The sequence below is a fragment of the Leiobunum rupestre genome, chromosome 2, assembly GCF_980474605.1.
Source record: "Leiobunum rupestre chromosome 2, qqLeiRupe1.1.hap1, whole genome shotgun sequence".
Taxonomy (NCBI): domain Eukaryota; kingdom Metazoa; phylum Arthropoda; class Arachnida; order Opiliones; family Sclerosomatidae; genus Leiobunum; species Leiobunum rupestre.
Window position 1 is genome coordinate 76,265,715 of NC_143385.1, and position 12,643 is coordinate 76,278,357.

The 12,643-nt window shown below is 35.8% G+C and overlaps 1 non-coding gene across 1 annotated transcript; it reads right to left on the reverse strand.

Annotated features, from left to right (window-relative positions):
- Window positions 1-594: 594 nt before the first annotated feature.
- Window positions 595-666, reverse strand: TRNAH-GUG (transfer RNA histidin (anticodon GUG)). Its single transcript has one exon. It is a non-coding gene; the product is annotated as a tRNA-His (tRNA).
- Window positions 667-12,643: the final 11,977 nt, after the last annotated feature.

Sequence of the window (12,643 nt, forward strand, 5' to 3'; positions counted from 1 at the left end):
AGGGGGTATGAACCTAAACGGGGGAAAGGTGAAAGTGAGTAATTGGGGCAGTTTTAAAAGGTTTCTAGGCCATAAAAAGGGAAGAGCGCGTTAAAAAAAAATAACTGTACGCTTATTTTGCTATCTGTTTGTTGTATTTGGATTTTTCGCCATTTCTATCTAAGGGTGTTTTATTATTTCACACTCTAATACATTGATTAGAGTGTGATTACTGAAACCAAAGAGTAAATTCAAAGAAATAGATAATGGTATGTATAAAATAAACGCGGGTATTAATGCCGTGACCAGGATTCGAACTTGGGTTATTGCGGCCACAATGCAAGGTACTAACCACTATACAATCACGGCCATTCCGTCGGTGTGGTGCCGACTGAAACAAAATAGTAATTTCAAAGAAATATACTATGATAAATGTAAAACAACCACGAATATTAATGCCGTGACCAGGATTCGAACCTGGGTCATTGTGGCCACAACGCAAGGTACTAACCACTACACGATCACGGCCATTCCTTCGCTGTGTTATCGACTGAAACAAAAGAGTTAATTCAAAGAAATTTATAATGATATATATAAAACGAACGCGGGCATTGGTGCCGTGACCAGGATTCGAACCTGGGTTATTGCGGCCACAACGCAACGTACTAACCACTATACGATCACGGCCATTCCGTCTCTGTGGTGCCAACTGAAACCAAAAAGGAAATTCAAAGAAATATATAAGACAAACGCGGGTATTAATTCCGTGACCAGGATTCGAACCTGTGTTATTGCGGCCACAACGCAAGGCGCTAACGACTATACGATCAAGGCCATTCCGTCGCTATGGTGCCAACTGAAACCAAAGTGTTAATTCAAAGAAAAATATAATGATATTTTTATTATACAATCGCGGATATTGATGCCGTGACCAGGATTCAAACCTGGGTTACTGCGGCCACAACGCAAGGTCCTTACCACTTTACGATCACGGCTGGAGTGACGAATTCGTCTACGTACCTTTTATGCAATGCGTCGGCGGAAAACGGTTTATTATCCTTTAATTTTCCGCTTTTAAAACTATAATCACTGTACTTTACGATTTCCAGAAGGGATTCCAGGCTTAAAATTGATTAAGGGGAGTTAAAAAAAAATTATTTTCCACATCAACTTTGGTTAGCAAGCCGCGCGAGCCAACACCTTCCGACACTTACTATTGCAGTTAACCCCAACAAGTTTTAATGGAAGGAGAAACTAGTGGGAAATTCCCGTTGACGAACATAGGAGTGGTAAGAGGAGATGGGGTTAGAGAAGAGAATTAGCCACTAACAGAGGTAGTAGACGCAGAAGAAACTTAAGAACTCGGGGAAAATTCCCGTTACCCAGTAAACGTTAACTATACACAGAAGGTCAATTATCATTCGCGTCGAAGTCGGCCGTCTTGGAAAATTAACACAAATTTCTAATATCAATAGTACCTATGGGGTGATAAACAACAACGTTTTTATTTTAAAAAGGTGAAACGTAATTAGTAAAATTTGTTAATAGCCCCACCAAAAATTACTAAAATTCACCATTTTCATATACTTTAGATAAAATCAACAAATATCTTTTATCTAAATGAAATCTTGAACTGTCCACAATTTCTATCATCTAATTTGATTGATCATTTTTAACGCTCACCGTCAAGTCGGTTTCGTCTCAGTTATAATGGGAATTTGTTGCAATGTTTATGTGTAGTGGAGGAATGTTGAGTTAGATTGTTATGGCGTTTGTGAGTATTGAGTTTGTGTTATGGCGGTTGTGAGGGTCGAATTTGCATATGCGTCATTGCTCTCCAACTTCTTCTTATAGATTTTTGCGACGGACCGTATGCTGAGGGTTACGATAAACATCTCAACGTCCAAATGGCAGGGTTTCCACCATTTGTTTACGGCATTGGTCTTAGTATCAATTTTCGATCGCAACGCGCGCGATTTGAACCCGAGACCTCCTGCTTGACAGGCGGACGTTCTACCACAGAACCACCGACACTTGTTACGCTTCATTGAAAATTAGACCTTCAGCTTTATCGGAAGCGTATTTAATAGAGCACGAAATTTTGGATTAATTGAAATAGAATTGAAATTTAAATTATTGCATCGAAGGAATTCTAATTTAGCGTTTTCTCTATTGATTAAAAACAAAAGCGCCACCCAGGTTTCGAACCCAGGCCATTCGGCTTGGCAGTCGAGCGCTCTATCACAGAACCACCGATAGCTGCTTAGCATCACTGAAAATAAGACACTCATAGTAAGCATATTGTGTAATAAAGTCTTGAATTTTTTTATGAATGAATTTATGAAGGCCTAATCTGGTTTTTTTACGAATGAAATTATGTTGATTTAATCTTGTTTAAGTTTATTTCCTTTTTCCCGCAAATACGTCCAGTCTTAGAGGAACCTTTAAGAGCGTAAGTCATGCCCAAAAGCTTATCCGGTTTCATTATAATAACGTGAAAAATCGTATTTGTGAATGGTAAGGTGTTGCGCTTCTTGATATTATATTTTCTATTGCTTGATTTCTATGTATTTGAACTAATTTATTGCTTGACTGCGTTATAATATTTTTCTATGAATTATTTTGATTCTGAAGTCTGATTGCTTGACTGCGTTATAATATTTTTCTGTGAGTTTTGTTTCTGAAGTCTGATTGATTGGGCTGTTATTGTGTATTTTTCTATTCGTTATTTTTATTTTTTGATACTCTAATATTTTAAACTGGATATTGTATAACGTTACTTCTGCGTGTTTTGAATGTGCGTGACGTGGAGGGTATTTTCACGTTTTATTAGGATCAGTTTTTTAGTCTTACACGAGCCGTATAGGCTCTTAGTAAGACTCCTGGTCTCGCTCCGTTGTCCAGCGTCCGCCGCCGCCGCCGCCGTAGGCATGACACGGCACGGTAGAAATCATACCAAACTTAGAAGAATCCTCGCACGCGATTGCGAATAACAGCCACGCGAGGAAATCAGCCTCTAGAAGTAACAATCAAAAGCTAGAAGAATCTTCCTACAACTCTTAGAGAAAGAGACACGGGAGAGTCACGTGACACACAAGAGAGGACGCGGGAATCGTCACTACGTTTAGACTGGCGCTGGGGTAGAGCTGTACCGCGAAATGGCTGGGGAGAGGACGCGGGAGTCGTCACTACGTCTAGACTGGCGCTGGGGTAGAGCGGGGGGGGGGCAAAATAACGAGAATGAATATTGGTGTATATAGCAATGAGCCTTCACACCAAGCGCACCAGATTCAAAATAAAACAAATGGAAAAATTAACAAACACTAAAAGCGAACAATGCAATAAAATGAACACACAAAACAAAAATAAAATACGCGACAAATCGAATAACAAAACCAATACTGCTGGGGTAGAGCTGTACCGCGAAATGGCTGGGGAGGGGACGCGGGAATCGTCACTACGTTTAGACTGGCGCTGGGGAATAGTAGTTTAATAAATATATGTACACTCAAATAAATCGTCGTGCTTATTTATTTTTGGCTTAGTTTAACTCACAAACTCGATACAGTAAGCTCGTGTAAGACTATTATTTGGGTCACGTGACCCACTTGTTTAATTTTAAATATCTTTCGTTTTATTTGTATTTTATTTCATTTTTTCAGTCGTATATTTTTATCGATTTGTATACATCATGCGCTTACACTTATGTTGGTCTGGTTTTTAACTGGGTCGTCATTACTTCGTAATTTATTTTAAACGTTTTCTCGACTGATTAAAATGTTTAATTTGAAATAAAATGAGCCTTAAAGATGCGGCAAGTATTTCGTAAGCGAGAAAAATACAAATACCCTCTGTAGATATTTCTTTCATTAAAATTTGCTTCGTATTATACATGTATTCAACTTATAAACTTGTACTGTAAAAAAGGGTTAAATTCAATTGTGCAGTGTTATAGTACGTCTAACTCACTGTTGTAACAACTAACTTATGATATTCTGAATAAATTAAAATTGGTCGTTTCGTCTTAATTATTTTAATTATAATTAAAATTTTATACCGGGCGGGATAGAACTGGGATAACATTTTTAAAAAATAACTCTAAATTGCGGAGATATCTCAAAGAGTTATCTCGAGAAATTAATACCACTAGGGACTATTCTTCCAAGGAGAGGTATATTTTGGCTTGCCAAATTGTTTTATGTGCACCTTACCAACGTACTTATTAAGGGGAACCTAATGGTGCAAAAATTATTAGCCGCAAATAATTAATTTCAAAGTTATACTAATTTTAAAGATGTACGAACCGAACGGTTCGGGGCGTAGAATTCACTCCGCGGTGAAGAGAGCTCGCCGTCGCGCCGTTTTTGTCAAGGATGGTTTTTGATTTTTTTTAAGGTGTATTATTTGTCAAGGATTACAGTAATCCCAAAAGTTTTAACCGCAATTTATTACATGATAAATATAAAATTGTTAATTGCCAGCAATGTTTACCTCGTAAAATACGATATATTTTGAGATTTTCTCGGGAAATACGAGATCTTTGTACGTGTTGGATAAGGTAGGACTGATGACGAATTACATTTAACGGCAAGATATTACTAATTTTTTAAAAAGTGTCCAAACCGAAAATGTGTTTTTTTACGGCGAATTCAATTCGCTAGATACTAGGTACGATTTCACTGGAAACGATGTCCGTAGATGGGGTTAATATATGCATCCAGGAGGAGGGAAAACTCTTTCGTGTTGGATCGATTCATCTCTCAGTCGCTCTCCCTTGTTTAATTCGCACCACAAGAGACTATACTAGGTACTGTCCTCTAGGTCGCGTTATAGATGGCACAGCTTGATTAGCCAGAATGGGGCTGGGGTGGCGCCAATACTTCGTTTAAGAGTCCAGTTTCACTTTTAGTTTACACGTACAAAAATCTCGAAATATGTCGTATTTTCCGTGGTAAAATTTGATGGCAAGTAACAATGTTACATTTATCATATCTTTCTAAATAATAAATTGCGGTTAAAACATTTTGCATTATTGTAGTCCTTTTGTTTTTAATGCGAAACATTATTTTTCGGGAATTAATACTTAAGGAGATATATTTAATGGGGTTTATATATGCACCCATGATGATTATAAGAACGGGGCTGGGGGGCACCGGTCCGGCCCCCCAGCGTCGAGCGAAGTGAGTGCGCGGCGCCGTCAGGTGCCAATGCATAGTCTTTGGGCAATTTTAAATTAACTTTTTATATAAAGTTTTGCGGGGAATAATTTTTGCACCATTGGAATCTCCTTAAAAAGTAATTTAAGGGGGGTCGATAAAGGGGAGCAAAGTGAGTGGCGGGGCTATTGTTCCAATTGACCATGTTTTATATCGGGCTGTGATTATTTACTATGTTGTAGACTTTATGGAAATTCTGGTTCTAATTTTGATACAGGGTGAATGTTTTATATCTGGTTTGATTATTTACTGTGTTGGACATTTTCTGGTGCGAATCTTCATACAGGATGAATGTTTTATTCGGACTGTGATTTTGAAATCTGGGACAGGGGTGAAGGTTTTACTCAGACTGTGGTTTTTGAAATCACAGGGGTGAATATTTTATTCGGACTGTGATTTTTGAAATCTGGGACAGGGTGAATGTTTTATTCGGACTGTGATTTTGAAATCTGGGACAGGGGTGAAGGTATTATTCAGACTGTGGTTTTTGAAATCACAGGGGTGAATGTTTTATTCGGACTGTGATTTTTGAAATCTGGGACAGGGTGAATGTTTTATATCGGACTGTGGTTTTTGAAATCTGGGATATTTAATAGTCTGATTCGATACGATTTTTTTGCACAGGATGAATGATTTATATCGGGCTGTAATTATTTACTGTGTTGTGGACTTTATGGAAATTCTGGTGCTTATTTTGATCAGGGTGAATGTTTTATATCGGACTGTGATTATTTGCTTTGTTGGAGACTTTCTGGAGCTAATTTTGATATAGGTGAATTTTTATATCGGGCTTGATTATTTACTGTGTTGGGCGAATTTTGATACAGGATGAATGTTTTATTCGAACTGTGATTTTTGAAATCTGGGACAGGGTGAATGTTTTATATCGGGCGGTAATTATTTACTGTGTTGTAGACTTTATGGAAATTCTGGTTCTAATTTTATGGTGAATGTTTTATATCGGACTGTGATTATTTACTATGTTAGACGCTGGTGCGAATTTTGATACAGGGTGAATGTTTTTATTCGGACTATGATTTTTGAAATCTGGGAAATGTGCTTCTGAACAGTTGATGCAATATATTATAAATAAAAAATTTATCTCACCGAACCAATCTGGCTTTAGATTGCGCTGTTAACTTACATCAATATATTGTTACTGAACTTGAAAAAAATCGTATAGTCGGAGTGGTATTTTTAGATTTATCAAAAGCTTTTGATAGGGTTGATCATGGACTTTTGATCAATATTCTTAGAAATAGCGGTGTCGGTGTCGAAGCTGCAAATTGGTTTAATTCATACTTATGTGAACGTTCTCGGGGTGTAAATTCTGATCCAGCGGTTATAACCTCTGGTGTCCCGCAGGGCAGTATTTTGGGCCCCATTTTGTTCAATATATATATAAGTGATAATTACAAATGTTTGAGTTACTCGAGATCATCCAATATTAGATTCTGATACTGCTAAAAATATTAGTAGTTTAATTAACCGATTAGAGAGTGATATGAGTCGTTTAAAAAATATGTTGTTGAACGTAACTAAAACCTTTTTTATGTTATTTGCACCAAAAAACTTTAAACATCTAATTAAAAATATTGATAGTCTAGGCCAAACTGGTACAAAAAGGGTGGCAGCGTACAATTACCTAGGAATTTACTTTCATGATAATTTAACGTGGAAACCCCACATTGATTATACAATTAAAAAAATTAACACAAGGCTGTGGCTGCTATATCCTTTTTTTAGGATATTAAAAATTTTTGCTTATAGGATTTTGTACGACTCACTTTTATTTTCTGTTCTAATGTATGGCAATATTCACTTTATGAATGCTTCTAAAACAAATAATAAGAAATTGCAAGTAGCACATAAAGTGCGCCAAATACATATTATAGAGAGGAAAACGTACGTCATCTTCTGAAGCTCGAAAAGAATTGGGTTGGCTCACCTTAAAGGGAATATAACCCGCAAAGCAATCTTTACGGAAGACCCCTTCAATTTTTCAAATGTCCCTGTACAGTGGCGCCAAACATTTTTAAAGCCAAAGGCAAGAGCGGCCAGAGCTGCAAGCGTTGGTGTTCCACACCAAATACCTGAGGTTATATTCCCTTTAAAACAATATGATTACTTGTCATTATTGGTACTAATGTATAGAGCTTATAACAAAATATCTCCATTGTATATTAATGATTTTTTTGAACAAAACTTGCATGGATATGGAACCAGAGGTAGTTTATATAATTTTCGGTCTCTTATAAACAAAATATATTTAGTGAACAGAATTTAAAAACAATAGGTGTAAAATTATGGAATAGCCTAGACAATGAGGTGAAAATGAATTTGTCGCCATCTGCATTTAAAACTAAATGTAAAGAGATAGTATCTCTAATTGACTTTTGAATTTGTTGACAACAATTATTTTAGTATTTATTTTAATTTAAAACAGTTTTAACTGAATGGGAATATCTGAATAAAGTTTTTTATTATTATTATAATTATTATTATTATTATTATATACTAATTTTAAAGATGTGCGAATCGAACGATGAGAGCTCTCCGTCGCGCCGTTTTTGCCCTTTCGAAAATCAGCCTTTCTTTATTTGTTTGGAGTGGTAATGGCACCTGTAGGACCACAATATGCGCGAAATATGCTGCTGTAGTAGACGTGGGGTCTAGGGATTAAAATGACGGTGCCCGAAACAAAGCTTTTGTTAAAGCATTAAAATGGCGGTGGGCTACTATACAGATAGGAAAGAAACATTTCACAAACTGTATTCATTTTCCGCTAACCATGTCCGATACCGGGTCTTCGCGTAGTTCCGCAAGTTCGGAAGATTTTAATTCTGTTAATTCTGGCGACGAGGAGAGTCATTATAAGCGTTATTTAACGCAATATACGTATAATAATAAAGATTATAAAGTCTTTAATCAGTATGAAATCAACGATCTTACCAAGGATCCATTAAAATTAATCGAGTGGCTGCAAAGCCTCAACCTAATTGCGAAAGCTGTAACGTGTCCCAAGTGCGACGACTTAATGACTCTTACCAAACAACGAGAACCTGCGACAAGTTTGATGGCCGTTGCAATAAAAGACGAAAAGTGTCGAAACAAAAGGAGTCCGTCAGCTGTCAAACCGAAGTTTCAATTCGGAAAAATTCATTTATTTCAAACCACGACCTCGATTTGCGGGAAATTAGTTGTAATGTTTGATTCCAGCTGGTATGAAATGTTATCCGCAGATTTTATTAGTTGGTGAAGAAATTCGGTTTGTAAATTTACTTTTGAACTTGTGCATGGTTTTGAAATCATGAGGAGCTGATTGAATCCTTCTAATCAATTCTTCTTTCAAAGTCTTGTCCCTTGGAAACCAATGAAAGTTAGCTTTGCTGTTGTACCTATTTTTAATACAACCGATAACACAACTTCTTGGCCCTCCCCTATTTACTCTTAATTACTTGTTTTGTCTCTCCATCACGTTTGTAAATCGTAAAATATATCTGAACTGATTAAGCCTTTTCGACAACTTACGTAGCAGACGATTTAAATGGTCCGAGTTAAGCAGACGGAAATCGCGAAAATTTTGATACCCATAATACCTAGCCAATCCCAAGTAGATGGCGTATTTCAAATGATAAAGAACTATTACGGTGAAAGCCAGTAACGTTTTAAAAAGTTATAAATATGATTTTTTTAATACAATTGAGGATTCCTGGCTAGAACCTAGAAATAATTTCTCGACAAGTTTTACAAGCGTCCAAGAAGGGTTAATATTTTTCTTTTATTATAGAGCAACTCAAAAAGTATTGTTTATAAATAAAGTGCTCGTCAATTGCAAGAAAATAAGGCCCAATAGGAAAATAGAAGATCGAAAAGTAGCATGCAGCAGCGTCAAGATTGGGGTGCCAGTTGGTGTTGGATGTCACCCCCAGAGAGCCTAAGGGTATGCCAAACCAAGAAGGTTTAGGGGGTGACACTCCTGACCATGGTGACTCCATTGTTCGGAGCTATAATTGAAAACACTTTATAAAGATTTATTTAAATACAAAAGTCACTAGATTTCAATGTTAGTCTATGACGCTGTAACTATAACCATATAGCTAATTCAAATAATAATTATTCGAAGAATTGAAATATTTATACAAGTTCTATTTCAAAACTCCGTTAATATTCAGGCCAGTTTTTATCAGACGTTTGATATATACTTGATAATAAACCGGATAAATTAAGCCTAATTAAAACGATATCAAGGTAAGAAAAACATTATCTCGAGGAAGTGTTCGGCGGGATTGCTTTGACTCCAGTCGATAAGAATTTATACCGGTATCGATATAATTAAAAGATGACATTTAAATATGTAACTATATTTATTGTGCGCGGTCGAGTAGCCTGTGTTCAGTCGGTCACTTTAGCCCGCGTATAAAGTTGATTCGAACGGGTCATTTGGGTAAGTTGATTATTTTTAATTTTTATTTGCTATATTTCGGTCACTTAATAAATAATATTACGTGTATAATATTACGATTACGAGAAAGGTATTCAATGAAAAAAAAAGGAGAAATTATTGAAAAACAGAGTCCGTAAATATTTACAAACATTTACAAATTAAGAACAAAATCACTTACATTTTTGATGATCATAATCATAAAAGAATTGTAAGGTTTCCACTATCCCTTTAAGTCGGTTTTAATATAATATTCCTTTAAGATTATTTTCGTACACTATTCCTCATCTCACTATTTAGTGAATCTAGTGAACCAAATTTCAATCCTGGTTTTTCGGTTCAATGAGTGTTCAGAATTGGTTCTAAACGAAATACTCTATCTAAATTTATTCGTGGCATGCACTTCCTACTAAATAAATTATATAAACTAAAGCTAGTATCAAAATCAATGTAGAAAATTCGAAAAACAAGATCATTTGAAATGTAAATATCGTGAAACTGCGACACCGGTGTATTGTATTGTAGATATTATATCGGGTTTTGTTCGACCTTCTGATTGGACATTATAATATAGGAAACGGTTCTAGAGGATAACTTAGTCTACGCTTCTAAATTATAGAGTAGCTCAATTACGGCATTCCCGGTAATTAACATTCTGCAATAGTCACTATAATTTTAAGAAATTTATACTTTACTATCCTTTAATAATTTTGTAATCGACTTTAAGAAAATTCGTGTTAATATCACTTACAGAACGTTTGAGATAAATATTTCTTAAAGGCGAAACAACCGGGTCTTCATTCCCCGTAGTTTTACCTAGTGGCGTAGCCAGAAATTCGTCAAGGGGGGGGGTCGTACTATGTGAATGTTATCTTATTACGAAATTTAGTACAGTCAAAGGTAGGTCCAAGGTGGGATCTAAACCCGAAACCCCTCCCCCTGGTCCACGCCACTGGTTTTAACATTCTATGAACGTTGACCTCGTTCGAATAATTACACTCACATGAACGATGCTCTAAATCTCGTATGAGTTTTAAATTGATTTGGTTGTCGCGATATCTTCCCATAATTAAAGTCAATCTTTGACCTTAAATATATCGCTTTTGGGTCTAATTGTCCAAATAGGTACACGTAGTATGGTCGATTTGAAAGAAGTAAATAAATTGTGTATAATTCATATCATAATTTTAAGGGAGTTAAGCTTCGATCATAAAATATAAGCCACGTTCACAGTAGACACTTTGGAGACGTTTTAAAACGCTTTCGAAATATCAAATAAAACCTTTTCGACGATAAATAAATTCGACACCAAAATTTTACAATTTGATCTTTCGAAACTACTTTAAAACGTTTCCAAAGTGGCTAGTGTGAACGCGGCTATATAGTTAACTAACAACACACGTTACCGGAATTTCAATAGATGGAAAATGCAGCACCTACTCAGTCAAATTCTAGTGTTGGCGTTGACAACGTTTCTGTTGATTGTGGACAAGCAAATTGGCGAAGCATTTTGTAAGTGTAAATTTATGAATTAGACATTTTCAATCGTAGGCACCAGGGGTCGAAGTCGTAGTCCGGGTACCCGTACTAACAGTAGTGTAATATAAACATTACATTTATTTGCTTATATACTATTTAACCGAATCCCATTCGACCGAAAACATTTTTGTCGTCATATATCTACAATCTTTCTCTTTTTCCAATCCAATGGCAGGCTTCGCTTAAATGGACTTTACGTACGATATCTATAATAAATATGATTGCTCTATAGATACCATATCCTTTAGGTTACGACGCGAGATGGTCCACCATCACATTTCGCATAACACACCGAATTGAAAATTCATATAACGATACAAAAAATACCAAAATATTAAACAATTAGTATATTATTGTATTTAAGTTGGAAATAACTACAAAACAATGATTATTTTGTGCACTATACCTCTATAGTGCACAAAATAATGGTTGTTTCTAACTTAAATACTACATGCACTAGTTTTTGGAGAAAGGAGACATATAGTATATTATTGTATTATTAACTTAATTAAATTTTCTATAAAATTGGATTCGGTTTAATCGGACGGTTCGATGAGTAGATTACAATCCATTAATTTTATTTACGAGAATTATACTGACTTGAAACAGGGACCATTAAACGTATGGTTACTTATTGAGCCATGCTTGAAACGAATTTAATTTTGTCCACAGCCTTCTCCGGTGGACAACTGAAGGGTTCCTCTCAGAAGAATCATGGCGGCGGATTTTCGTTCAGTTTGCCAAGCATTTCTATGGGTACAAGCGGATATTCGGCTCATGAATCCAATATAAAAGGTAACCGAGAACTATATAAAACGCGATGAAGTAAAAAAACCAACGATTTTGGGGATAACAAATTTTATTAAGAAAATAACACAGTACGTAGGCCGTTTAAACGAATATACAACCGGATTAAACGTCAGCAGGCGCAAATCGTAGTTCCACCCATTTCATGTTATTATACACCTTATCCGAAAGGCAAAGAATCTACAGCTATAACAAGAAGGTATTTATTTATACGATGGTCTAATGTAAATTCATCACGAGCGTGCTATGCGATTTGAAAATATCAAATAGGTGTTTCTATAAAATACGGGAAGTTAGGGGCGCGTCAAAATTCTAAGAATTCTTTCCTTGGTAGTGAAAATTAAATATTAAAATTTCTTTTAAATTTATCCATGGAAAGATTTAAATAATTCTTTTATAAAATGAAGAGACACGCATGGATTTAACGATTTTAAGTAAGAGTTAATGAGCTCATTTACTCTGACAAAGTCTTACGGACCGAAAGCTCAGTTATTAGGTCCCTTTACAACCTAATTAAAATCGTTAAATCCATGCGTGTCTCTTCATTTTATAAAAGAATTATAGTGAGAATTCTCACTTCTCAAAATTTTGACGGTCCTTCTCACAGGAGGTGACGTCATCTCTTCTCCCGAGCTCTCTAACGTCACAAAACGTTTTA